This window comes from Erythrolamprus reginae, unplaced genomic scaffold, assembly GCF_031021105.1.
Source record: "Erythrolamprus reginae isolate rEryReg1 unplaced genomic scaffold, rEryReg1.hap1 scaffold_181, whole genome shotgun sequence".
NCBI classification, from domain to species: Eukaryota; Metazoa; Chordata; class Lepidosauria; order Squamata; family Dipsadidae; genus Erythrolamprus; species Erythrolamprus reginae.
In genome coordinates, this window is record NW_027248567.1 from 67,302 (window position 1) to 93,007 (window position 25,706).

A 25,706-nucleotide genomic window follows, 5' to 3' on the forward strand; every position below is an offset into this window, starting at 1 on the left:
AGGTACTACTGTATATGATTTATTAAATAATAATTTTCTTTACTGTGTTGGCCTCTAATTATTCCTAATAAATACATTTCTGGTTTCGTCTCTAATTTGTAATCCAATATTTCTTCTAGCCAGGTCTGAATTTTGATCCAAAATTTTCTTGCTTCCGAACATAGCCACCAAATATGATATGTTCCTGCACCGTTTTTGCACTTCCAGCATTTGTTACTTATATTCGCATTTATTTTAGCTAAACGTGCTGGAGCGTAGTGCCATCGGAAAAACATTTTATATAAATTTTCTTTATAGGGTATAGATAGAGTCATTTTATAATTTACTTTCCATAATTTTTCCCAGTCTTCCAATTGGATAGTATAGCCAAAATTAGTCATCCACGCTATCATATTTTGTTTGATTATTTCTTATATATTTTCGTAATTTAATAGATAGTTATACATTATAGTAATGAATTTTTTATCTGGGCCTGTTAGAATTTTATCTACTAGAATTCTACTAGATCTTTTTTATATCTATTTTGTATTTGGTAGTATGGCAGCCAGTCTATTTCTATACCTTCATTCTTAAGTCTTTCCCTAGTTTTTATACCTCCCTTAGTACTTAGGAGGTATTCATATGTTATTACAGTGATTCCTCAATTTTCGCGGTCTCGATTTTCGTGAAACGATATACCACAGTTTTTCAAAAAATAATAATTTAAAAATAGTCCGCGGTTTTTTTTTTTCTACACCACGGTTTTTCCCGCCCGATGATGTCATACTTCATCACCAAACTAACGTCTGCCATTGCTGATTGGCCGAAATTTCGGCCAATCAGCTTTGCCATCGCAAAAAAAAAAGGAAAAATTTTGCCCGACTGCTGATGGACCGAAATCTCGGCCAATCAGTTATGTTTGCCCCGCGTGGTTTGGAACTATTGGAACTTGTTAAGACTTGTTGGAAGATGGCTCTTAAACGTTGCACGCGGAGCAGAGGCGGCGACGCTAAAAAGAGCAGGAAGATGCTGACAATTAAGGAGAAAATTGAACTTTTGGACATGCTGAAAGAGGGACGCCCTTATGCAGATGTTGGTCGGCATTATGGAATCAACGAATCGAGTGTGCGATACATTCGGAAAGACGAAAAGAAGATAAGGCAAACTTCTCTGATGACATTCAACAAGGCTGCAAAAAGAATGGTGACGCCTAGAAACAAACACCTTATGAAGATGGAAGCTGCTTTGTCCGTGTGGGTACAAGACAGCCGCAAAAAGAGCATTGCTTTGGATACCAGCACCATACGGACAAAGGCACAGCAACTGTACAACCGTCTTGCAAACACAGAAGGAGGCGATGCAGATGAGGGAAACGCAGGTGAGGGCTGGTTTTTTTTATTCTGTCATTATTTAAGTGCTTTTTAAGAAAGGAAGGAGGGAGGGAAGGAGGGAAGGAAGGAAGGAAGGAGGGAAGGAGGGAGAGAAGGAAGGAGGGAGGGAGGGAAGGAGGGAGGGAAGGGACGAAGGAGGGAAGGAAGGAGGGAAAGAGTGAGGGAAGGAAGGAGGGAGGGAAGGAAGGAGGGAGGAAGGAGGGGGGGAGGGAAGGAGGGAAGGAAGGAGGGAAGGAAGGAGGGAGGGAGGGAAGAAAGGAAGGAGGCGGGCATTCTAAAAGCCGAGAAGCCGTTGCCGCCAGCGCTGCTGCAGGAGGACTCATGCCCCAAGAAAGCTGGTGAGAGGGGCGAATCGGGCGGGCGGGGGGTAGCGGCGAGGAGGCCGGAGGCACTGGGGGGGTGGCCGACATTAAAAACAACCATTGCCAGCCTCCGAACTTTTGTCACTCCCCGCCTCCACCTGCAAGTCCTTGCGCGGCCATTGAAAAGCGGCGCGCATGCGCAGATGGTGTTTTTACTTCCGCGCCGCTACATCGCGGAAAATCGATTTTCGCGGGAGGTCTTGGAATGTAACCCCCGTGAAAATCGAGGGATCACTCTATTTGTTTTTGGTTAATTATATTTGGGTGGATTTGGGCTTCCAGTGTGGATAGCCATCTAGGTATTTCACTATAGTGTTTTTTCCTAACTTTCCACCAATGTTCCAGCAAGGTGTTCTGTATTTGATGTTGTTTGAAATGTGAGTGCTTTATATGTTCTTTTTCCCATAAATGTGCATGCCAGCCTTCATTGATATTATGGCCTTCTATTGTTAATATTCTAGAGTTTTCTAGATTAACCCATTCTTTGATCCATAGTAATTTGGCAGCCTGATGGTATAATTCTAGATTAGGCAGGCCAAATCCTCCTCTTATTCTCAAATCTTGTTAAGCTTTCATATTTATTCTTGGTTTTTTATTACGCCAAATAACTTTTGAAATTATTCTATTTATTTTTGTAAAAAATGATTTGTCTAATTGTATTGGGGCTGTTTGAAAGAGGTAAAGCCACCTTGGGAGTATATTGGTTTTTATGGTGTTGATTCTTCCCATTAGCGATAAGTTTAGATTTGTCCATTTTTCTAAATCCTCTTTTGTTTTATTTAATAATTTCATATAATTTAGTTCCTTTAATGAAGAATATCTTGCAGTGAAGCAGATTCTTAAATATTTAATTTTTTTTCCATTTGAAATTCTGTTTCTTTTGTTAATATCTTAATTTGATCTTCTTTACAGTTCTTGGTTAATATTTTAGCTTTATTTCTATTTATTTTTAATCCGGCTACATTTCCATAAGCTTCTAATTCTTTTAGTAAATATGCCATTGAGCTAGTTGGATTTTCTAGAAAAAATACCAAGTCATCGGCAAATGCCTGTGTTTTATATGTTTGTTGTTTAATTTTAGTGCCTTGTATTTGTGTATTTTCCCTAATTTGGTTCAATAAAATTTCAATAGACATTATATAGATTAAGGGGGATAGTGGACAACCTTGTCTCACTCCTTTCATAATATCTAATGGATTTGTCAGATCTCCATTTATTAAGATCCTTGCCTTTTGTTTGGAATAAAATTTTTAAATCATAGTTTCAAAATTTGTCCCAAAGTCCATAATGTTTATCATTTTTTTAAAAAAATTCCAATTAAGGTTATCAAAGGCTTTCTCAGCGTCCAGAAACAGCATTGCAAATTCCTTGTTGCTATGACATTCATAATATTCTAACATATTTAGGGTAATTCTTATTTCTAATTTGTTTCTAATTTGTCTATTAGGCAGAAAGCCGTTCTGATCTGAGTGTATTATTTTATTTAATATTTTTTTCAATCTATCTGCTATAATTGACAGATACAGTGATCCCTCGATTTTCACGGTCTCGATTTTCGCGAATCGCTATACCACGGTTTTTCAAAAAATAATTTAAAAATAGTCCGCGTTTTTTTTTTCTACACCACGGTTTTTCCCGCCCGATGACATCATACGTCATCACCAAACTAACGTCTGCCATTGCTAATTGACCGAAATCTCGGCCAATCAGCTTTGCCATCACAAAAAAAAAAGCAAAAATTTTGCCCGACTGCTGATGGACAGAAAGCTCGGCCAATCAGTGTTGTTTGCCCCGCGTGGTTTGGAACTTTTGGAACTTGTTAAGACTTGTTGGAAGATGGCTCCTAAACGTTGCACGCGGAGCAGAGGCGGCGACGCTAAAAAGAGCAGGAAGATGCTGACAATTAAGGAGAAAATTGAACTTTTGGACATGCTGAAAGAGGGACGCTCTTATGCAGATGTTGGTCGGCATTATGGGATCAACGAATCGAGTGTGCGATACATTCGGAAAGACGAAAAGAAGATAAGGCAAACTTCTCTGATGACATTCAACAAGGCTGCAAAAAGAATGGTGACGCCTAGAAACAAACGCCTTATGAAGATGGAAGCTGCTTTGTCCGTGTGGGTACAAGACTGCTGCAAAAAGAGCATTGCTTTGGATACCAACACCATAAGGACAAAGGCACAGCAACTGTACAACCGTCCTGGAAACACAGAAGGAGGCGATGCAGATGAGGGAAACGCAGGTGAGGGCTGGGGTTTTTTATTCTGTCATTATTTAAGTGCTTTTTAAGAAAGGAAGGAGGGAAGGAAGGAGGGAGGGAAGGAAGGAAGGAGGGAAGGAGGGAGGGAAGGAGGGAAGGAAGGAAGGAGGGAAGGAGGGAGGGAGGGAAGGAGGGAGGGAAGGAGGGAAGGAAGGAGGGAAGGAAGGAGGGAGGGAGGGAAGGAAGGAAGGAGGGAGGGAGGGAAGGAAGGAAGGTGGGCATTTACCATACAGTACTGTATGCTTTCATTCAAGTCACTTCTCTCTCCCTTTCCTGTCATTCTCTACAGATGCAGGTGCTGGTGAAGGTGCTGATGACTCTGAAGACCCCCAGCCATCAACATCTTCTGCTTCTTCAGCCCCATACACATTCACAGCAAGCAAAGGGTGGTTCGAGAAATTTCAACGGCGCTATGGCCTGAAGAGTGTGTCATTGCATGGAGAAGCTGCCTCAGCAGATACAGGTGCAGCCGAAAAGTACGTCCAGGGCACGTTTAAAGACCTAATTGAAGAAGGGGGCTACCTTCCAGAACAGGTGTTCAACATGGACGAAACAGGCCTGTTCTGGAAGAGGATGCCTTCACGGACTTTCTTGATGCAAGATGAAGCCAAAGCCCCTGGCTTTAAGGCCATGAAAGATCGGGTGACTTTGATCATGTGTGGGAATGCAGCAGGCTTTTTGATGAAGCCAGGGCTAATTTATAAGTCACGAAATCCAAGAGCCCTCAAGAACAGAAATAAGAATGCACTGCCAGTGTACTGGATGCATAATCCTAAAGCATGGATCACAAAACCCCTTACGCGGGACTGGTTTCATCAGTGCTTCATCCCACAGGTGAAAGATTATTTGGCTGGCAAAGGACTCAATTTCAAAGTGCTTGTCCTAATGGACAATGCTGGAGGCCATGATGACCTGGCACATGAACATGCTGGGGTGCAAGTCGAATTCTTGCCACCAAACACCACATCGCTTATCCAGCCGATGGATCAAGGTGTTATCCGCGCATTTAAGGCACTGTACACATGCAATTCCCTTGGAAGCATCGTGGAAGCAATGGATGCTGATGAAAACTTCACATTGAAGGTCTACTGGCGTCAGTACACGATTGCATCGTGTCTGAAGAACATTCAGAATGCCTTAATGGATATGAAGTCACAGACAATGAATGCCTGCTGGAAGAAATTGTGGCCAGAAGTGGTGCATGATTACAAGGGATTTGCTCCCGAAGAAATTCAAGATGCTGCAGTCCAGAACTCTGTGAAGCTGGCACAGGCACTGGGTGGAGAAGGCTTCGTTGACATGACACCAGATGAAGTCAATGGTTTGCTTGATGAGAATGGCCTACCGCTGACAGACAAAGATTTGGAGGAGCTGACCAGGTCAGCGAGTGAAGAAGAGGAGGAAGAGGAAGCTGAACAAGCTGAGGAAGAAGAAGATGTTGGCCTAACGCTTGAGCGGCTTGCAGAACTGAACAGAGCTGCTGCACATGTACAACGCATGGTGGAACTTTGGGATCCCAACATGACTCGCTCTATACAGTTTAAGGCCTCCCTTGACAACACCTTTGCACCATACAGAGCCATGTTAGCCCAGAAAAAGAAACTGCGCCAACAACTGCCCATAACTATGTTTGTCACGAAAACCAAGAGGTCTGTCACACCATCACCTGCAGCGTCCATTGTAGAAGTGCCCGATGAAATGGTGATAGAAGAAGATCCCGAGTTATCCTAGTTATGCTAACCCCCCCCCCCCAAAATGTAAATAAATATTGTTATCATTTATAACTTAAGTGTCTTATTCAATGTGTACAGGTACAGGTAGAGGTAATGGGAAGGGGAAATGGTAATTAAGGGGATGGTAAATGGTAATTTATGGGTTAAAAGTGTTGGGACTGAGTGGCATACAGAAGAATGAATGAATGACTGAGTGAATGAAATTCAAACACAGGTGAGGGCTGGGGGTTTTTATTCTGTCATTATTTAAGTGCTTTTTAAGAAAGGAGGGAGGGAGGGAAGGAGGGAAGGAATGAGGGAGGGAGGGAAGGAAGGAAGGAGGGAAGGAGGGAGGGAAGGAAGGAAGGAAGGAGGGAGGGAAGGAGGGAACTATGACCAGCACCATACGGACAAAGGCACAGCAACTGTACAACCATCTTGCAAACACAGAAGGAGGCGATGCAGATGAAGGAAACGCAGGTGAGGGCTGGGGTTTTTTATTCTGTCATTATTTAAGTGCTTTTTAAGAAAGGAAGGAGGGAGTGAAGGAAGGAAGGAGAGAAGGAGGGAGGGAAGGAGGGAAGGAAGGAAGGAGGGAGGGAGGGAAGGAAGGTGGGCATTTACCATACAGTACTGTATGCTTTCATTCAAGTCACTTCTCTCTCCCTTTCCTGTCATTCTCTGCAGATGAAGGAGGGAAGGAAGGAGGGAAGGAGGGAGGGAAGGAGGGAAGGAAGGAGGGAGGGAAGGAAGGAGGGAAGGAAGGAGGGAAGGAGGGAGGGAAGGAAGGAAGGAGGGAGGGAAGGAGGGAGGGGAGGGAAGGAAGGAGGGAAGGAAGGAGGGAGGGAAGGAGGGAGGGAAGGAGGGAGGGAAGGAGGGAAGGAAGGAGGGAGGGAAGGAGGGAGGGAAGGAGGGAAGGAAGGAGGGAAGGAAGGAGGGAAGGAAGGAGGGAAGGAAGGAGGGAAGGAGGGAAGGAAGGAGGGTGGGAAGGAAGGAGGGAAGGAGGGAAGGAAGGAAGGAGGAAAGGAAGGAGGGAGGGAGGGAAGGAAGGAGGGAAGGAAGGAGGGAAGGAAGGAGGGAAGGAGGGAGGGAAGGAAGGAAGGAGGGAGGGAAGGAGGGAACTATGACCAGCAAAATACGGACAAAGGCACAGCAACTGTACAACCATCTTGCAAACACAGGAGGCGATGCAGATGAAGGAAACGCAGGTGAGGGCTGGGTTTTTTTATTCTGTCATTATTTAAGTGCTTTTTAAGAAAGGAAGGAGGGAGGGAAGGAAGGAGAGAAGGAGGGAGGGAAGGAGGGAAGGAAGGAGGGAAGGAGGGAGGGAAGGAAGGAAGGAAGGAGGGAGGGAGGGAGCAAAGGAAGGAAGGTGGGCATTTACCATACAGTACTGTATGCTTTCATTCAAGTCACTTTTCTCTCCCTTTCCTGTCATTCTCTGCAGATGAAGGAGGGAAGGAAGGAGGGAAGGAGGGAGGGAAGGAGGGAAGGAAGGAGGGAGGGAAGGAGGGAAGGAAGGAAGGAGGAAAGGAAGGAAGGAGGGAAGGAGGGAAGGAAGGAGGGAAGGAGGGAGGGAAGGAGGGAACTATGACCAGCACCATACGGACAAAGGCACAGCAACTGTACAACCGTCTTGCAAACACAGAAGGAGGCTATGCAGATGAAGGAAACGCAGCTGAGGGCTGGGGTTTTTTATTCTGTCATTATTTAAGTGCTTTTTAAGAAAGGAAGGAGGGAGGGAAGGAGGGAGGGAAGGAAGGAGAGAAGGAGGGAGGGAAGGAAGGAAGGAGGGAAGGAAGGAAGGAGGGAGGGAAGGAAGGAAGGAAGGAGGTGGACATTTACCATACAGTACTGTATGCTTTCATTCAAGTCACTTCTCTCTCCCTTTCCTGTCATTCTCTGCAGATGAAGGAGGGAAGGAGGGAAGGAAGGAGGGAAGGAGGGAAGGAAGGAAGCAGGGAAGGAAGGAGGGTGGGAAGGAAGGAGGGAGGGAAGGAGGGAGGGAAGGAAGGAAGGAGGGAAGGAGGGAGGGAAGGAGGGAGGGAACGAAGGAAGGAGGCGGGCATTCTAAAATCCAAGAAGCCGTTGCCGCCAGCGCTGCTGCAGGAGGACTCGTGCCCCAAGAAAGCCGGTGAGAGGGGCGAATCGGGCGGGTGGGGGGTAGCAGTGAGGAGGCCGGAGGCGCTGGGGGGGTGGCCGACATTAAAAACAACCATTGCCAGCCTCCGAACCTTCGTCGCTCCCCGCCTCCACCTGCAAGCCCTTGCGCGGCCATGGAAAAGCGGCGCGCATGCGCAGATGGTGTTTTTACTTCCGCGCCGCTACATCGCAGAAAATCGATTTTCGCGGGAGGTCTTGGAACGTAACCCCCACGAAAATCGAGGGATCACTGTATATTTTATAATCTACGTTTAGTAGATATATTGGTCTGTAATTTTTAATACAGTTTGCATCTGTTTCTTCTTTGTGTATCAATGTTATATTGGCTTCTTGCCATGATGGCGGCCATTCACCATTTTTAACATATTGTTGTAAATTTCTAATAATAATTCTCCCATTATGTGGAACGTTGCTTTATAAAATTCAATTGGGAGCCCATCTGGACCTGGTGTTTTATTGTTATTCTGTTTCATAATTATTGTTTCTAGTTCTTCTTTAGTTATTTCTTTATTCAACATTTCTTTATCTTCTTTACTTATAAATTTAATTTTACATGTCTCCAAGTAAGTTAATATATCTTCTTCTTTAATAATATCTATATTATATAATTCTTTATAATATTCTAGTGCTATCTCTTTCTTTTTTTCTAATTGATGTGTTATTTCATTCTTATCTGTTAATTGTTGGATCAGGTTTTTTCCCCCTTTCTTTCCTCAATTTACAGGATAACCACTCTACCAGGTTTGTTCGCATGCTCAAATTGATTTTGTTTTACTGCTCTTAATTTCCTCAATCATCCATTCTCTTTTGAGCTGTCCCAAATTCCATTACTTATATATTTTCCCTTTCCCCACTTCTTCTCTTAACTTTTTCTTTCTCTTGTTGCTATACCAATAATTCCTTTCCTTCCAAATTTATTTCCTTCCTTTTATGTAAATTGTTTGCATAATCTATACCAGCGTTTCCCAACCGGTGTGCCGCGGAGCTCCTAGGGAAGCTCCAGCTGGGCGGGGCGCTGCCGGTGCTGGTGCGGGCTTTCCCGAAACGGACCGAGAATGCCCTCTCTCGCAGCCCCCTGGCTGGGAGCGCTTTCGCTGCGAGAGAGGGCTTTCTCCGTCCGTTTCGGGAATGCCCACCCCTCCCCTCTCTCGTGCGCGCCGCTCCCCTTTTCTCTCAGCCCTCCCTGGCTTTGCTTCTCAATCCCTCCCTCCTTCCGTCTTTCCTTCCCCTCAGCCGTTCTGTCTGGGGGTCTCCCGCTCTTCCCTTCCCCGCCTCCCAGGCTTTGCCTTCACCACCCCCACCCCCTTTTTGGTTGGCAAGGAGTCCTTTGCCGCATCCTGCAGTTCACACTCGGCTCGAGGCCGCTTTCCCTGGCTGCGCTCTTTCTTTCTCTCTCTCTCCCGTGAGGCGGGGGAAGGAAAAAAACAAACAAACAAAAACTTCTTGCAGCGGGCCCGCGGCGGACTCGCGCGCGCACTCGTGCCCGTGCTCGTCCCTTCAGCAGCGAGGGAGGGAAGTCAGAGGGCGAGCGCTCTTGTCCTCGGTGCCCTCTGCAGCCTGCCTTCCTTCTTCTTTGCCGCTGCTGAGGGACGGAGAGAAGGATAGAAAGGAAAGAGGGAGGGATAGAAAGGAAAGAGGGAGGGAGGAAAGAGGGAGGGAGAGATAGAAAGAAAATAGATAGAAAGGAAAGAGGGAGGGAGGAAAGAGGGAGGGAGAGATAGAAAGGAAAGAGGGAGGGAGAGATACAATGGAAAGAGGGAGGGAGGAAAGAGGGAGAGAGAAATAGAGTGAAATGGAGGAAGATATATTTTTTTGTCCAAACTTTTCTTTAACCGCCCCGCGCCCCCCCCCGCCTGAGAGAGAAAGAGACATAGCAAGAGAGAAAAAGAAAGAAAGAGATAGCAAGAGAGAAAGAGATAGCGAGAGAGAGAGAGATAGAGAGAGAGAGAGATAGCAAGAGAGACAGAGAGAGACAGAGAAAGAGAGAAAGATAGAGAGCGAGAAAGAGAGATAGCAAGAGACACAGAAAGAGAGAGAGAGATAGCAAGAGAGAGAAAGAGAGAGAGACAGAGAAAGAGAGAGAGAAAGAGATAGCAAGAGAGACAGAGAGAGAGACAGAGAAAGAGAGAGAGAGAAAGAGATAGAGAGAAAGAAAGAGAATGAAAGAGAGATAGCAAGAGAGGCAGAGAGAGAGCAAGGGAGAGAGACATAGAGGGAGGGAAGGAGGGAGAGAGAAAGAGAGCAAAAAAGAGAGGAAGAAACAAAGAGGGATGGAGAGAGAGAAAGAAGGGAAGAGAAAGAGGGAGGGAGAAATAGAGTGAAATGGAGGAAGAGATTTTTTTTCTCCAAACTTTTCTTTAGCCCCCCCACGCCCCCCCATCCCCCCGTTCAGTGTTCCCCAGGATTTTGAAAATATGACTAATGTGCCGTGGTTCAAAAAAGGTTGGGAAACACTGATCTATACTTACCTTTTCCTAATTTCTTCTCCCTATTACCCCTCTTATTTTTACATTGCTTCCACTGAACTCAATTATCCCCTCTTGCTCTTTTCATATCACTGTAGATGCCAGTGTAATCATCAGTCTGTTTATTATTTTCAATTCTCTTTTCATTTTTCTTGTCGCTATAAATTCCAATGTTGTTATCAGTCTGTTCTTTGTTTCCTGTTTCCTTTTCATCCTTGGTTTTCTTTTTCTTCATCTTCTTTTCCCCTAATTATGTATTCTGTATAATCTTTATATGCCAACTTCATTTCCACTTTCTTTTCACCAGTAGTTGGATGAAATTACCCAAATGGCAGTAAAGGGAGATATTGTGATTATGGGTGATTTCAACATGCCTGATGTTGACTGGAATATCCCCAGTGCCCTTACATGCAAAAGTAAGAATATAGTAGAGGCCTTTACAGGAGCAGCTCTGGCACAGCTGGTTAAGACACCAACTATAGGGGAGAATATTCTAGATTTAGTTTTTACGAATGGGAATTGGGTTTCAGATGTCAAGGTGGGAGAAAATTTAGGTTGCAGTGACCATCTATGTTTGTGGTTTGATGTAAAAACTCATTGTGAGCAATCCTATAATGCAATCAAAGTATTGGATTTCAGAAAAACAAATTTTAATGCAATGGGAGAATATTTAGATAATGAATTAAAGGGGAGGGATAAAATGGCAGGAGCGAGCATCCAGTGGACTGTATTAAAAAAGGCCATCTTAAAAGCCACAAGACTTTATGTAAGACAAATAACTAAAGGTAAAAGGAAGAAGAAACCGCTATGGTTTAGCAATGATGTAAGGGCTATAGTCAATGAAAAAAAGGCTGCCTATAGGAGGTATAAAGAGTCTGGAAGTATAGCTGATAGGGAGGTATATAAAATGAGACAGAAGGAGGCGAAACAGATAATATATGCTGCTAAAGCCTCAAAAGAGGAAGAAATTGCCAAATCTGTAAAGAAGGGGGATAAAACCTTCTTCAGATATATTAATGATAAGAAGAAAAACTGCGGCATCACAAAGCTTAGTACCGGGAATAATACATGCATTAATGGGAATAAGGAGATCGCTGACCATTTCAATAGCTACTTCTGTTCAGTTTTCTCAAAAGACACCTTAAAAAATAATACTATAGAGGGATATAGCATTGCTTCCAGCTATAGGGATTCAGCTCCAGTGATCTTAGAAGCCGATGTCTTAGAAGAACTTGAACGATTAAAGATAAATAAGGCTATTCACAAGAAGGGCAGTAGAGAAGAAGCTGGTAACTACAGGCCAGTTAGCATGACATCAGTTGTAGTTAAAATGATGGAGACTCTACTGAAAAAGAGGATAAATCAGCACCTAAAAAACAATAACTTATCGGACCCAAATCAGCATGGCTTTACTGAAGGCAAATCATGTCAGACTAATCTCATTGATTTCTTTGACTATGTCACAAAGGTGTTGGATGAAGCTGGTGCCGTGGATATTGCCTACCTGGACTTCAGCAAAGCCTTTGATACGGTTCCACATAAAGAGCTGATAGATAAATTAGTGAAGATTGGACTTAATCCCTGGATAGTTCAATGGATTTGCAGCTGGCTGAAGGGTAGACATCAGAGAGTTATTGTTAATGGCGAGTATTCTGAGCAGAGTCAGGTTACAAGCGGTGTGCCACAAGGGTCTGTTCTGGGTCCTATTCTTTTTAATATATTTGTGAGTGACATAGGGGAAGGTTTGGTAGGGAAGGTTTGCCTATTTGCCGATGACTCTAAAGTGTGCAATAGGGTTGATATTCCTGGAGGCGTCTGTAATATGGTAAATGATTTAGCTTTACTAGATAAATGGTCTAAGCAATGGAAACTGCAGTTTAATGTTTCCAAATGTAAAATAATGCACTTGGGGAAAAGGAATCCTCAATCTGAGTATTGTATTGGCAGTTCAGTGTTGGCAAATACTTCAAAAGAAAAGGATTTAGGTGTAGTGATTTCTGACAGTCTCAAAATGGGTGAACAGTGCAGTCAGGCGGTAGGGAAAGCAAGTAGGATGCTTGGCTGCATAGCTAGAGGTATAACAAGCAGGAAGAGGGAGATTATGATCCCACTATATAGAATGCTGGTGAGACCACATTTGGAATACTGTGTTCAGTTCTGGAGACCTCACCTACAAAAAGATATTGACAAAATTGAACGGGTCCAAAGACGGGCTACAAGAATGGTGGAAGGTCTTAAGCATAAAACGTATCAGGAAAGACTTAATGAACTCAATCTGTATAGTCTGGAGGACAGAAGGAAAAGGGGGGACATGATCGAAACATTTAAATATATTAAAGGGTTAAATAAGGTCCAGGAGGGAAGTGTTTTTAATAGGAAAGTGAACACAAGAACAAGGGGACACAATCTGAAGTTAGTTGGGGGAAAGATCAAAAGCAACATGAGAAAATATTATTTTACTGAAAGAGTAGTAGATCCTTGGAACAAACTTCCAGCAGACGTGGTAGATAAATCCACAGTAACTGAATTTAAACATGCCTGGGATAAACATATATCCATCCTAAGATAAAATACAGAAAATAGTATAAGGGCAGACTAGATGGACCATGAGGTCTTTTTCTGCCGTCAGACTTCTATGTTTCTATGTTTCTATGTTTCTAGTTTCCAGGAGATAATTTTTAATCCCTTCATAATTTTTTTAACATCTCTGGTGTATCAAGACATGTGAATTATGACTGAAACCTTTCCCACAATGAGGAGGTTCATTCTCTCCTGTATGAGTCCTCTGGTGTTTCACCAGACTGGAATAATGACTAAAAGCTTTTCAACAATCAGGACATTAAAAGTGTTTCTCTCCTGTGTGAGTCCTCTGGTATATCACGAGATGGGAATTACGACTGAAACCCTTACCACAATCAGGACATTCGAAGGGTTTATCTCCTGTATGAGTCCTTTGATGTCTCACCAGGTAGGAATTACTACTAAAACCTTTCCCATAGTCAGTACATTCAAAGGGTTTCTCTCCTGTGTGAGTCCTCTGGTGTTTCACCAGGCTGGAACTATGACTAAAACTTTTCCCACAGTCAGGACATTCAAAGGGTTTCTCTCCTGTGTGAGTCCTCTGGTGTTGCACCAGGCTGGTATTATGACTAAAACTTTTCCCACAGTCAGGATATTCAAAGGGTTTCTCTCCTGTGTGAGTCCTCTGGTGTTGCACCAGGTTGGAATGATCGCTAAAACATTTCCCACAGTCAGGGCATTCAAAGGGTTTCTCTCCTGTGTGAGTCCTCTGGTGTATCACGAGATGGGAATTATTATTAAAACTTTTCCCACAGTCAGGGCATTCAAAGGGTTTCTCTCCTGTGTGAGTCCTCTGGTGTTGCACCAGGTGGGAATTCTGACTAAAACTTTTCCCACAGTCAATACATTCAAAGGGTTTCTCTCCTGTATGAGTCCTGTGGTGTTGCACCAGGTGGGAATTCTGACTAAAACTTTCCCCACAGTTAAGACATTCATAGGGTTTCTCTCCTGTGTGAGTCCTCTGGTGTATCACGAGATGGGAATTATTATTAAAACTTTTCCCACAGTCAGGGCATTCAAAGGGTTTCTCTCCTGTGTGAGTCCTCTGGTGTTGCACCAGGTGGGAATTCTGACTAAAACTTTTCCCACAGTCAATACATTCAAAGGGTTTCTCTCCTGTATGAGTCCTGTGGTGTTGCACCAGGTGGGAATTCTGACTAAAACTTTCCCCACAGTTAAGACATTCATAGGGTTTCTCTCCTGTGTGAGTCCTCTGGTGTATCACGAGATGGGAATTATTATTAAAACGTTTCCCACAGTCAGGGCATTCAAAGGGTTTCTCTCCTGTGTGAGTCCTCTGGTGTGTCACCAGGTTGGAATTATGACTAAAACTTTTCTCACAGTCAGGACATTCAAAGGGTTTCTCTCCTGTGTGAGTCCTCTGGTGTTGCACCAGGCTGGTATTATGACTAAAACTTTTCCCACAGTAAGGACATTCATAGGGTTTCTCTCCTGTGTGAGTCCTCTGGTGTTTCACCAGGTTGGAATTATATCTAAAACTTTTCCCACAGTCAGGACATTTAAAGGGTTTCTCTCCTGTGTGAGTCCTCTGGTGTTGCACCAGGTGGGAATTCTGACTAAAACTTTTCCCACAGTCAATACATTCAAAGGGTTTCTCTCCTGTGTGTCCTCTGGTGTTGCACCAGGTTGGAATGATCGCTAAAACATTTCCCACAGTCAGGTCATTCAAAGGGTTTCTCTCCTGTGTGAGTCCTCTGGTGTATCACGAGATGGGAATTATTATTAAAACTTTTCCCACAGTCAGGGCATTCAAAGGGTTTCTCTCCTGTGTGAGTCCTCTGGTGTTGCACCAGGTGGGAATTCTGACTAAAACTTTTCCCACAGTCAATACATTCAAAGGGTTTCTCTCCTGTGTGAGTCCTCTGGTGTTGCACCAGGTGGGAATTCTGACTAAAACTTTTCCCACAGTCAATACATTCAAAGGGTTTCTCTCCTGTATGAGTCTTCTGGTGTTGCACCAGGTGGGAATTCTGACTAAAACTTTTCCCACAGTCAATACATTCAAAGGGTTTCTCACCTGTGTGAGTCCTCTGGTGTTAAACCAGGTGGGAATTCTGATTAAAACTTTCCCCACAGTTAAGACATTCAAAGGGTTTCTCGCCTGTGTGAATCCTCTGGTGTGTAACGAGGGTGGAATTATGTCTAAAACTTTTCCCACAGTCAGGACATTCAAAGGGCTTCTCTCCTGTGTGAGTCCTCTGGTGTTGCACCAGGCTGGAATTGTTACTGAAACGTTTCCCACAATAAGGACATTCATAGGGTTTCTCTCCTGTGTGAGTCCTCTGGTGTGTCACCAGGTTGGAATTATGACTAAAACTTTTCTCACAGTCAGGACATTCAAAGGGTTTCTCTCCTGTGTGTGTCCTCTGGTGTTGCACCAGGCTGGTATTATGACTAAAACTTTTCCCACACTCAGGACATTCAAAGGGTTTCTCTCCTGTGTGAGTCCTCTGGTGTTGCACCAGGTTGGTATTATGACTAAAACTTTTCCCACAGTCAGGACATTCAAAGGGTTTCTCTCCTGTGTGAGTCCTCTGGTGTTTCACCAGGTTGGAATTCTGACTAAAACTTTTCCCACAGTAAGGACATTCATAGGGTTTCTCTCCTGTGTGAGTCCTCTGGTGTTTCACCAGGTTGGAATTATATCTAAAACTTTTCCCACAGTCAGGACATTTAAAGGGTTTCTCTCCTGTGTGAGTCCTCTGGTGTTGCACCAGGTGGGAATTCTGACTAAAACTTTTCCCACAGTCAATACATTCAAAGGGTTTCTCTCCTGTATGAGTCCTCTGGTGTTGCACCAGTTGGGAATTCTGACTAAAGCTTTTCCCACAGTCAATACATTCAAAGGGTTTCTCACCTGTGTGAGTCCTCTGGTGTTGCACCAGGTGGGAATTCTGACTAAAACTTTCCCCACAGTTAAGACATTCAAAGGGTTTCTCGCCTGTGTGAATCCTCTGGTGTGTAACAAGGGTGGAATTATGTCTAAAACTTTTCCCACAGTCAGGACATTCAAAGGGTTTCTCTCCTGTATGAATCCTCTGGTGTTGCACCAGGTGGGAACGCTGACTAAAACTTTTCCCACAGTCAGGACATTCAAGGGGTTTCTCTCCTGTATGAATCCTCTGGTGTTGCACCAGGCTGGAATTATGGCTAAACCATTTCCCACAGTCAGGACATTCAAGGGGTTTCTCTCCTGTGTGAGTCCTCTGGTGTTGCACCAGGCTGGAATTATGGCTAAAACATTTCCCACAGTCAGGACATTCAAAGGGTTTCTCTCCTGTATGAATCCTCTGGTGTTGCACCAGGTTGGAATGATCGCTAAAACATTTCCCACAGTCAGGACATTCAAGGGGTTTCTCTCCTGTGTGAGTCCTCTGGTGTTGTACCAGGCTGGAATTCTGACTAAAACATTTCCCACAGTCAGGACATTCAAGGGGTTTCTCTCCTGTGTGAGTCCTGTGGTGTTCCAGCAGGCTGCTATTATGACTAAAACTTTTCCCACAGTCAGGACATTCAAAGGGTTTCTCTCCTGTGTGAGTCCTCTGGTGTTGCACCAGGCTGGAATTCTGACTAAAACTTTTCCCACAGTCAAGACATTCAAAGGGTTTCTCTCCTGTAGGAATACTCTGGTGTTTCATGACTGAAATTGTGACAGAATTTAAATGTCAGTACATTTAAATGTTTTCTCTTGTTTGCGAGCCTTGTTTAGTGATGCTTTCATTCAAGTCATTTTCTTCCTCCCAAGGAGACGCCTGCATTCCTGTCTGCTTTTCTGTCTCTTCTCTAACAGCTGCTGGAAGAGGAGAATTGTATGGTTTTCTGAAAGAAATGGAAAATATTTTGATTTTTTTTTTGCTTGATTTTCTTTCCTTTTCAATGTTGCTTGTTATTTACAATTGTCCCAAGTGTTCTTATTGCCATCCTCTTTGTGTCTGAGATTCAAAGAAAAGTAGAACTTTAATTGTTTATAAAATAGAGATGATGTGTGGGAAAAAGTACAGTGGAACCCCGACATACGAGCTGCTGTACTTACGAGCTACTCGAGATAAGAGCTGGGAGGGGAGAGACATTTTTGTTCGTCTCCCGAGCTCAAATCCGCGATACGAGCCGAGAAGAGCCGGGCTGGCTTACTTTCCTTCCTTCCCGTGCTGATGCAGAGCCACTCGAACAAAGCGTCACGCCCCTCTGACGCTTTCGACGGCTTCTGAAGCGACGCTGGGCTCTTTTGCCGCCAAAAGCGTCAGGGGGGCGTGACGCTTTGTTCAAGTGGCTCTGCATCAGCGCGGAAAGGAAGGAAAGTAAGCCAGCCCGGCTCTTCTCGGCTCGTATCCCGGCACTTGGTGAGTGGAGAGGCGGTCGCCTCCCCTGCCGCCCCACTCTGGGGGTCCTTGACTTCTGCTGGGGGTGGGGGGATCCGAACGCTGTTTTGAATTTCACATTCCGAGTGGGCTAGCAGGGAGATAGGAAGCCCCCCAGCCCGGCAGCGACCTTTTAAAACAGCCGCGCCGCTTCCGAGCTAACTCCTGAGGCGCGGAAGTTCGCCTTTGGCGTTTGGCTTCAGAAGCGGCGCGCCTGTTTTAAAAGGTCGCTGCCGGCCTGGGGGGCTTTCCAGAACCCCCCCAACCCCCAACCCGGGTTCGGTGGGGGCTAGGAAGCCCCCCAGGCCGGCAGCGACCTTTTAAAACAAAAAGGGTTGGGGACCTCTGTCCTACAGGATTGGGTGGCAGAGAAGTTGAACATATGTAAATTTAAAAGTTTAAGAAAGTTTACAAGTTAAGTGAAAGAAACTTCATTATTCATTTATATGTACATGTACATTTCTTCATTAAAAACATGTCTTTCTCCATAATTTAGACTAACTTTGTGAGTTTTTTGACGGCTGGAACCAATTAAAATTATTTACATTAATTCCTATGGGGAAAAGTCCTTCGAGATGAGAGCTGATCGACTTAAGAGCCCAGGTCCGGAACGAATTAAACTCGTATCTCGAGGTACCACTGTATATATTACAATGAAGAAGCAAATATACCCTAATACTAATTGCTTACATTATTTATGATTCATAGAACCCTGCTGTTCAGTTCAAAAAAAACCCCATATCTTATGTTCCCGGGTCTATTTGACCCGGACTGCAAATTGATCATTTAGTTACTTATATTTGGTCTTTTTGAAAGCTTTTTTCACCTGGAAACAAGTTTGAACATTTCTGCACACAATGGAATGAAAATTGAACTGAAAAAATTAATGCTTATTGGTTTATTTTGCACATAAATGTGCCTCCCCCTGCCGTTTTTGTAAATTTATTTTAGGTTTATTGATAATTTTGCCTGCAAAATGCATTGTATTTTACTAAATTGGTGTGGGACTGGTAGCTTGAACATTTCTGAACATAATGATATGAAACTTGAACTGGAAAAATTGATGCATATTCATTTATTTTGCAAATAAAAGTCTCTCCCGGCCTATTTCAATTGATATAAAAATTATGCTGTTAATTTCAAACTTACATACTTGGTTTTAGTAAAATGGATTTCTTTCATACCATTAGTTGTCTGGCTACAATATGCTTGCTTTTCAAAGGATATTCCAAATATTTCTAGCCAAATATATATAAAAAGTGAAAATAATGGCACACAGCAAGGCCTGGGAGGGGGGTGGCCCTTTTGTGGCAAAAATAAATCAATAAGAATCATTTTTTTCAGTTCATTTCTATTTTTCTTATGTTTAGGATTGTTCAATTTAGTATATCAAAACTTTTGGGGGAATATTCCTTAGAGATTTGTAGCCTAAAAAAATATAAATTGACAAAAAAAATTGACATGGGGGGAGGGGCTTTTTGATCAAAATAAAAATATAAGCCTCAATTTTTTCAGTTCAACTTTCCTATCATTATGTTCATAACTGTTCAAACTAGTTTTCCAGTCAAAAAGTTTTCAAAAAGACCAAATTCAAGTACCTAAAAAAAATCATTTTGGTCCGGGTCTATATGACCTGAAAAGAGTAAACGTGACTTTTTTTTCCCCCAGAAAAAAATCCCCCCCTACCCCCACAAATATTGTTATGATGATCAGCCATGTTAAAATGAGTAAATGAATGCATAAGATATTAAAAATATTTCGGATTTGAAGCCTACGTAAATATAAAGTGAAAATGTTTGCAAGCAGCCAAGGGGGGGGGGGCTCATTTATGATTGTAAACAACCAATAAGAAGCATTTCTTTCAGTTCATTTATATTTTTCTTATATTCAGAAATGTTCAAACTACCAATCCCACACCAACTTTAGTAAAATTGAACACATAAGACCAAACATAAGCACTTCAAATGAAGAGTTTTCGGTCCGGGTCAGGGTGACCTGGGAACAGAAGAAGTGTGACTTTTTGTTTTTCAGCAAGAAAGAAACCCCCCACCCCCCCAAAAAAAAATTCTCATAGAGAGAACCCCTGAAATGATGAAAAGTCATGAAATTTCAAGTTTCAGATATGCAGGGGAAATTTTTTACAGGGACTCAAACTTGGCTTCGGGTCACATATGCCCCGAACAGAACAGCAGGGGTTAATTGGGTCAATCAAGCATTCTTAGCAATGCAAAGGACTATCATCAAATATATATTGAAGTGCTGGGGAAAGATTATATAATTGTAGATACTGTGCTTCCCCGAAAGTAAGACAAGGGACCGTCTTGTGGATGGCAGGGAGGGCGGAACAGAGCAGCGCAGGGGTGGGGTGAGAGACAGGGGTCTTAACGGTACTGGAGTTTGGCAGCTCTGTGTGTCTCTCAGCTGGTCTCTTTACAGAAAAAAACCTTGCATGGCACAGAAACTCTTCTCACTGCGAGAAGTTGTTAATTCTTTGCCCTCACGAGAAGAGTTTCTGTATTTTCAAGCTGTATATTTTCCCCCCCTAAAGAGACCAGCCGACAGACACACAGAGCTGCTAGACTCCAGTACCGGTAAGGATGCCCTGCGCTTTCTTTCAACATCCTTCAGTGCAAATTGGGTGCTCTGGGGTGGAGCTCCATTTTTGCTACCCCTCTGCGTTTCCCCCCATTCGGGCAGTAGCCCACCCCTGGATGTGTAGCTCCATCACGTTCCTGGTGTTGTGTCCACTGACCCACCTCTGGAGGTAGGGGAAAGAAACTTTTGAGGGCTGCCTGAGGAAGCGCTGACAGCCAAATTTCTAGCCAAGCTCAGTGGCAAAAATAGCTGGGTATGCAGTTAATAATAATAATAATAATAATAATAATAATAATAATAATAATTCATTGGACTTGCATACCGCCCCTCTACGAAGACCCCAGCAATTAAAACCATACAGCACATACATACCAAACATAAAATATAAAAGCCTGGGGGAGGATGTCTTAGTTCCCCCATGCCTGGAGATATAGGTGGGTCTTAACTAATTTGCGAAAGACAAGGAGGGTGGGGGCCGTTCTAATCTCTGGGGGGAGTTGATTCCACAGGGCTGGGGCCGCCACAGAGAAGGCTCTTCCCTGGGGCCCGCCAAATGACATTGTTTGTTCCTTCTCCCTTCTCTCTTGCATGCCCCCCTCTCTCTTGGCATTAAGGAGTGCGGAAGAGTCCACCTAAGACAAAGCACCAGAAGGAACCTTTTGGCTGAATGTAAGAAATCTTTCTCCTTTTGATCCAGGAATCTCACGAACACCCATTTCTGCCCGAGTTTTGAAGAGGGGAAGATTTCTTACGTTCAGCATGTTTGGAAAAGACAAGGAAGCGCAGTTCAGCCCAGCTAGAGGTTTGGCTGTCAGCTCGGCTTTTTAAAATTATTATTATTTATTGGATTTGTATGCCGCCCCTCTCCGCAGACTCGGGGCGGCTAACAACAACGATAAAAAAAAATAGCATGTAACAATCCAAGTAATAAAACAACTAAAAACCCTTATAGTAAAACCAAACATACACACAAACATACCATGCATAACTTGTAATGGCCTAGGGGGAAGGAATATCCTAACTCCCCCATGCTTGGCAATAAAGGTGGGTCTTGAGTAATTTGCGAAATAGAAAGCGCTCAGGCAGTAATAGCCTTTGGTTGGAAGGATGCGACAAAATGGACAATGCAAAATTGGTATAGGTACATGGTGGACCATATTCAATTTGAAATTGTGGATAAAAGGATACATTCGGAAAATGAAACTGAGTTGGGACAACTGATGGGACGGTGGGACAAAGTAAGACGATATATGACGAGCAGAATCCGAGACCAAGCTACAAGAAATAAATTGGAATCACTCTATAATATGTAAACAGATATATTGCTCTTGGGTCAAGTGGACTATACAAGAAACACCCCCGATTTGGTGGTGGGGAATGTGTGTGTGTCTGGGTGGTGAGCACATTTCACTATGCACTGTTTTATATTGTGTATAATATAAATTTGTTAAAAATTAACTTAATTTTTTTTTAAAAAAGAATAGTTTGCGAAAGACAAGGAGGGTGGGGGCCGTTCTAATAGAAACATAGAAACATAGAAACATAGAAGTCTGACGGCAGAAAAAGACCCCATGGTCCATCTAGTCTGCCCTTATACTATTTTCTGTATTTTATCTTAGGATGGATATATGTTTATCCCAGGCATGTTTAAATTCAGTTATTGTGGATTTATCTACCACGTCTGCTGGAAGTTTGTTCCAAGGATCTACTCCTCTTTCAGTAAAATAATATTTTCTCATGTTGCTTTTGATCTTTCCCCCAACTAACCTCAGATTGTGTCCCCTTGTTCTTGTGTTCACTTTCCTATTAAAACACTTCCCTCCTGGACCTTATTTAACCCTTTAACATCTTTAAATGTTTCGATCATGTCCCCCCTTTTCCTTCTGTCCTCCAGACTATACAGATTGAGTTCATTAAGTCTTTCCTGATACGTTTTATGTTTAAGACCTTCCACCATTCTTGTAGCCCGTCTTTGGACCCATTCAATTTTGTCAATATCTTTTTGTAGGTGAGGTCTCCAGAACTGAACACAGAATTCCAAATGTGGTCTCACCAGCACTCTATATAGCGGGATCATAATCACCCTCTTCTTGCTTGTTATACCTCTAGCTATGCAGCCAAGCATCCTACTTGCTTTCCCTACCGCCTGACTGCACTGTTCACCCATTTTGAGACTGTCAGAAATCACTACCCCTAAATCCTTCTCTTCTGAAGTTTTTGCTAAAACAGAACTGCCCATACAATACTCAGATTGAGGATTCCTTTTCCCCAAGTGCATTATTTTACATTTGGAAACATTAAACTGCAGTTTCCATTGCTTTGCCCATTTATCTAGTAAAGCTAAATCATTTACCATATTACAGACGCCTCCAGGAATATCAACCCTATTGCACACTTTAGAGTCATCGGCAAATAGGCAAACCTTCCCTACCAAACCTTCCCCCATGTCACTCACAAACATATTAAAAAGAATAGGACCCAGAACAGACCCTTATGGCACACCGCTTGTAACCTGTCTCTGCTCAGAATACTCGCCATTAACAATAACTCTCTGATGTCTATGCTTCAGCCAGCTTGAAATCCACTAAACTATCCAGGGATTAAGTCCAATCTTCACTAACTTATCTATCAGCTCTTTATGTGGAACCGTATCAAAGGCTTTGCTGAAGTCCAGATAGGCAATATTCACGCACCACCTTCATCTAACACCTTTGGTGTTCAAGGTGTTGGTTATTACCTATAATGCCCTATATGTCTCAGGGCCAGACTATCTACAAGACTGTCTCTTGCCGCATATCTCCCAGAGGTCAAATAGACCACACAGAGTTGGCCTCCTCCAGGCATGTCGACTAAGCAATGCAGGTTGACAGGGCCACTGGGGAGGGCTTTCTCTGTTGCCGCCCAGGCTCTATGAAATTAACTCCCCCCCCCCCATGTCCGTACTGCTCCCATCCTACTGGCTTTCCATAAGGCTACAATGACCTGGCTTTGCCAGCAGGCCTGGGGACCTTGAATTAAAAACTAGCACGGCCAAGTGTATGCGGTTTAATTAGGGTTTTTGAGTTTGTAATTTTTTTGCTTCTTTTGATATTGTTTTTGTATTTTATATTGTGGTAAACCGCCCTGACTCCTTCGGGATTGGGCGGCATAGAAGTCAAATTAAATAATAAAGAAATAAACAAACAAACAAACAAATAAAGAGGAAAGTAAGCAGTGAAGTACTCCAAGGTTCGATCTTACCAGTCCCAATATTCTTCAATATCTTCATAAACAATTTCAATGAATGACTAGAAGGGGAACTCATCAAATTTGCAGACAACACTAAGCTGACAGGAATAGCCAACGCCCCTTAAGAAAAACTCAAGATACAAAAGAATTTCTATAGATTTGAACACTGGGCCTATCCAACAAAAGGAAATTAAATAGAGGGGAAAAATAGGTTGTACACTTAGCCAATAAAAACCGAATGGCAAGGTTCAGACCTAGCTCAATAGCAGTAATTCAATAGCACTATGGTAGGATCTTGAAGTCCTACTTAGTGAACAATCAACTAAAAGGAGCCAACAGTGTAATGCAGAAGCCACAAAAGCTAACGCAATCCTAGGCTACCTTAACAGAGGGCTAGAATGAAGATCATATGTGAAGTGTTAGTTTAATGCTTTGATAAAATCACACTTGGATTACTGCCACTAGTTTTCATTGCCATTTTTTAAAAAAAAGTTTAGAGACACTATAAAGAGTGCAGAGAAGACAATAGGGGGCTGAAAGCTAAAACATATGAAGAAGGGTTACAGGAAGGAATGTATGTCTACTTTAGTGAAAGGACTAGGGGTGACGTGATAGCAATGTTCCAATTGTTGAGGGGTCAAGAAGAAGGGAATCAATTTATTTTGCAATACACCAGAAGGAGCAGCCTACAATTTAGGAGAATTTTCCTGATACTGAGAACAATTAACCAATTGTCTGAAATAATATTGGGTCTCCTGCTTGAGAAGGGTGTCCGAATTAAAAAAAAAGGCTTGCAAGGTCCTTTCCAGCTGTCAGAAACCCCCCGTGATGGAGCACCACAACCTCTGCAGGGAAGCCATTCCCAAAGAATCAACCTTAACTTGAAAGAGACTTTTTTCAGTCTTCCCACCAGCAGAAAATTGCAGCCACCAGGTTCACAGCGTGCAGCACCAGTGGGTTTAAATATGGGCAGGAGGGGAACCTGCAGCAGCAGCAGAAGCTGACACGCTTCAGCCCAGTTGCTTCTCTGCTTCCAGGCCGTGGAGGAAAAACAAACAGCCCGACTTGCTCCCGGACTCTCTTCCCATCTGCCCTCAAGTCACCTTCCAACTGCCGCTTCGATCCTCGAAAGAGCACAAAAGCCGCTCTACAGGACACCTTCCTCCAACGTCTCTTCCAGAAGAGGAAGTTCCTCTGCGTTTCTTCTCTAGCAATTCAGTACTCGATGGTTTTAACTCCTCCATTATGACGTTTCAGGCACAGATGTTGCATATCTGACAGCCATCTCTTGATAGCAGCAGAAAAACGCTCTTGTCCCATTTCTAAGGCGTTTGCAAGGTGGTTTCACTGTATAAATGCTGTCACGTCGTTTTTCACTTCTAGCAACTGACCTTTGCAAGTGAGCCTACTGAAATATGATGCTACTTAGCTTACCAAGATTAGATATGTCCTGAGCCCTAATTTTATTTTAGTTTTTTTAAAATATTTTTACTGAATTTAAAACAAACCAACAGACAAAATATACATATATACAAGACCAACATACAAAAAAAGAGGTAGAATGGGGAATTATTTCTTCCTAAAATTATTTTTTGAAGGAAATATTTTTATTTTATTTGTCAAAACATGTCTGCGGAGAGGGGCGGCATACAAATCTAAATAATAAATAAATAAATAAATAAATGTACACAATAACAGGTATAAACATAAACAAAAGCAAAATAGGTATAGGTAAATTTGGACCATAGGACACGGCAGGAGCAATGGTGCGCTTATGAAAGGTTTGAAGTGAACTGTAGACAGTCTAAGGTTAAAGTTTTTGGGGTCTGGGACAGAAACCACAGAATCAGGTAGTGCATTCCAGGCACTGATCACTCTGTTACTGAAGTCGTATTTTCTGCAGTCGTATTTGGAACAGTTTGTATTGCTGCGGTTGAAGCTGAAGAAATCATTGACAGATAGGACATTGTGGTAGATGATTTTATGAATTACATTTAGGTCATATCAAAGGTGACAAAGTTCTAGGCTATCTGACCCCAGAGAGAGAGAGAGAGGTCCAGGAGGGAAGTGTTTTTAATAGGAAAGTGAACACAAGAATAAGGGGACACAATCTGAAGTTAGTTGGGGGAAAGATCAAAGGCAACATGAGAAAATATTATTTTACTGAAAGAGTAGTAGATCCTTGGAACAAACTTCCAGCAGACATATATCCATCCTAAGATAAAATACAGAAAATAGTATAAGGGCAGACTAGATGGACCATGAGGTCTTTTCCTGCCATCAGTCTTCTATGTTTCTATGTCCCTTTCAAATCTAATAAATAGATAAAAAGATAAATAAATATTTATTAATTAGATTTGTAGGCTGCCCTTCTCCGAAAACTCAGGTTGGCTCACAGAATAAGCATAAAAACACAGCGTACAAGACAAATCTAATATATTAAAAAGTACAACTAAAAACCTTATATGTTAGTCATACAATCCAATCACACAATGCATCACATTTATTGGCCTGAGGGGCTAAATCTAATAGCCTCAGGCCTGGCAACATAGGTGAGTCTTAAGACTCTTGTGGAAGGCGAGTAGGGTG

General features: G+C 43.0%; 1 pseudogene; it reads right to left on the reverse strand.

The window, feature by feature from the left end:
• The window catches only part of LOC139155975 (uncharacterized), an 86,519-nt pseudogene extending 62,290 nt beyond the window's left edge, over positions 1 to 24,229 (reverse strand).
• Positions 24,230 to 25,706: the final 1,477 nt, after the last annotated feature.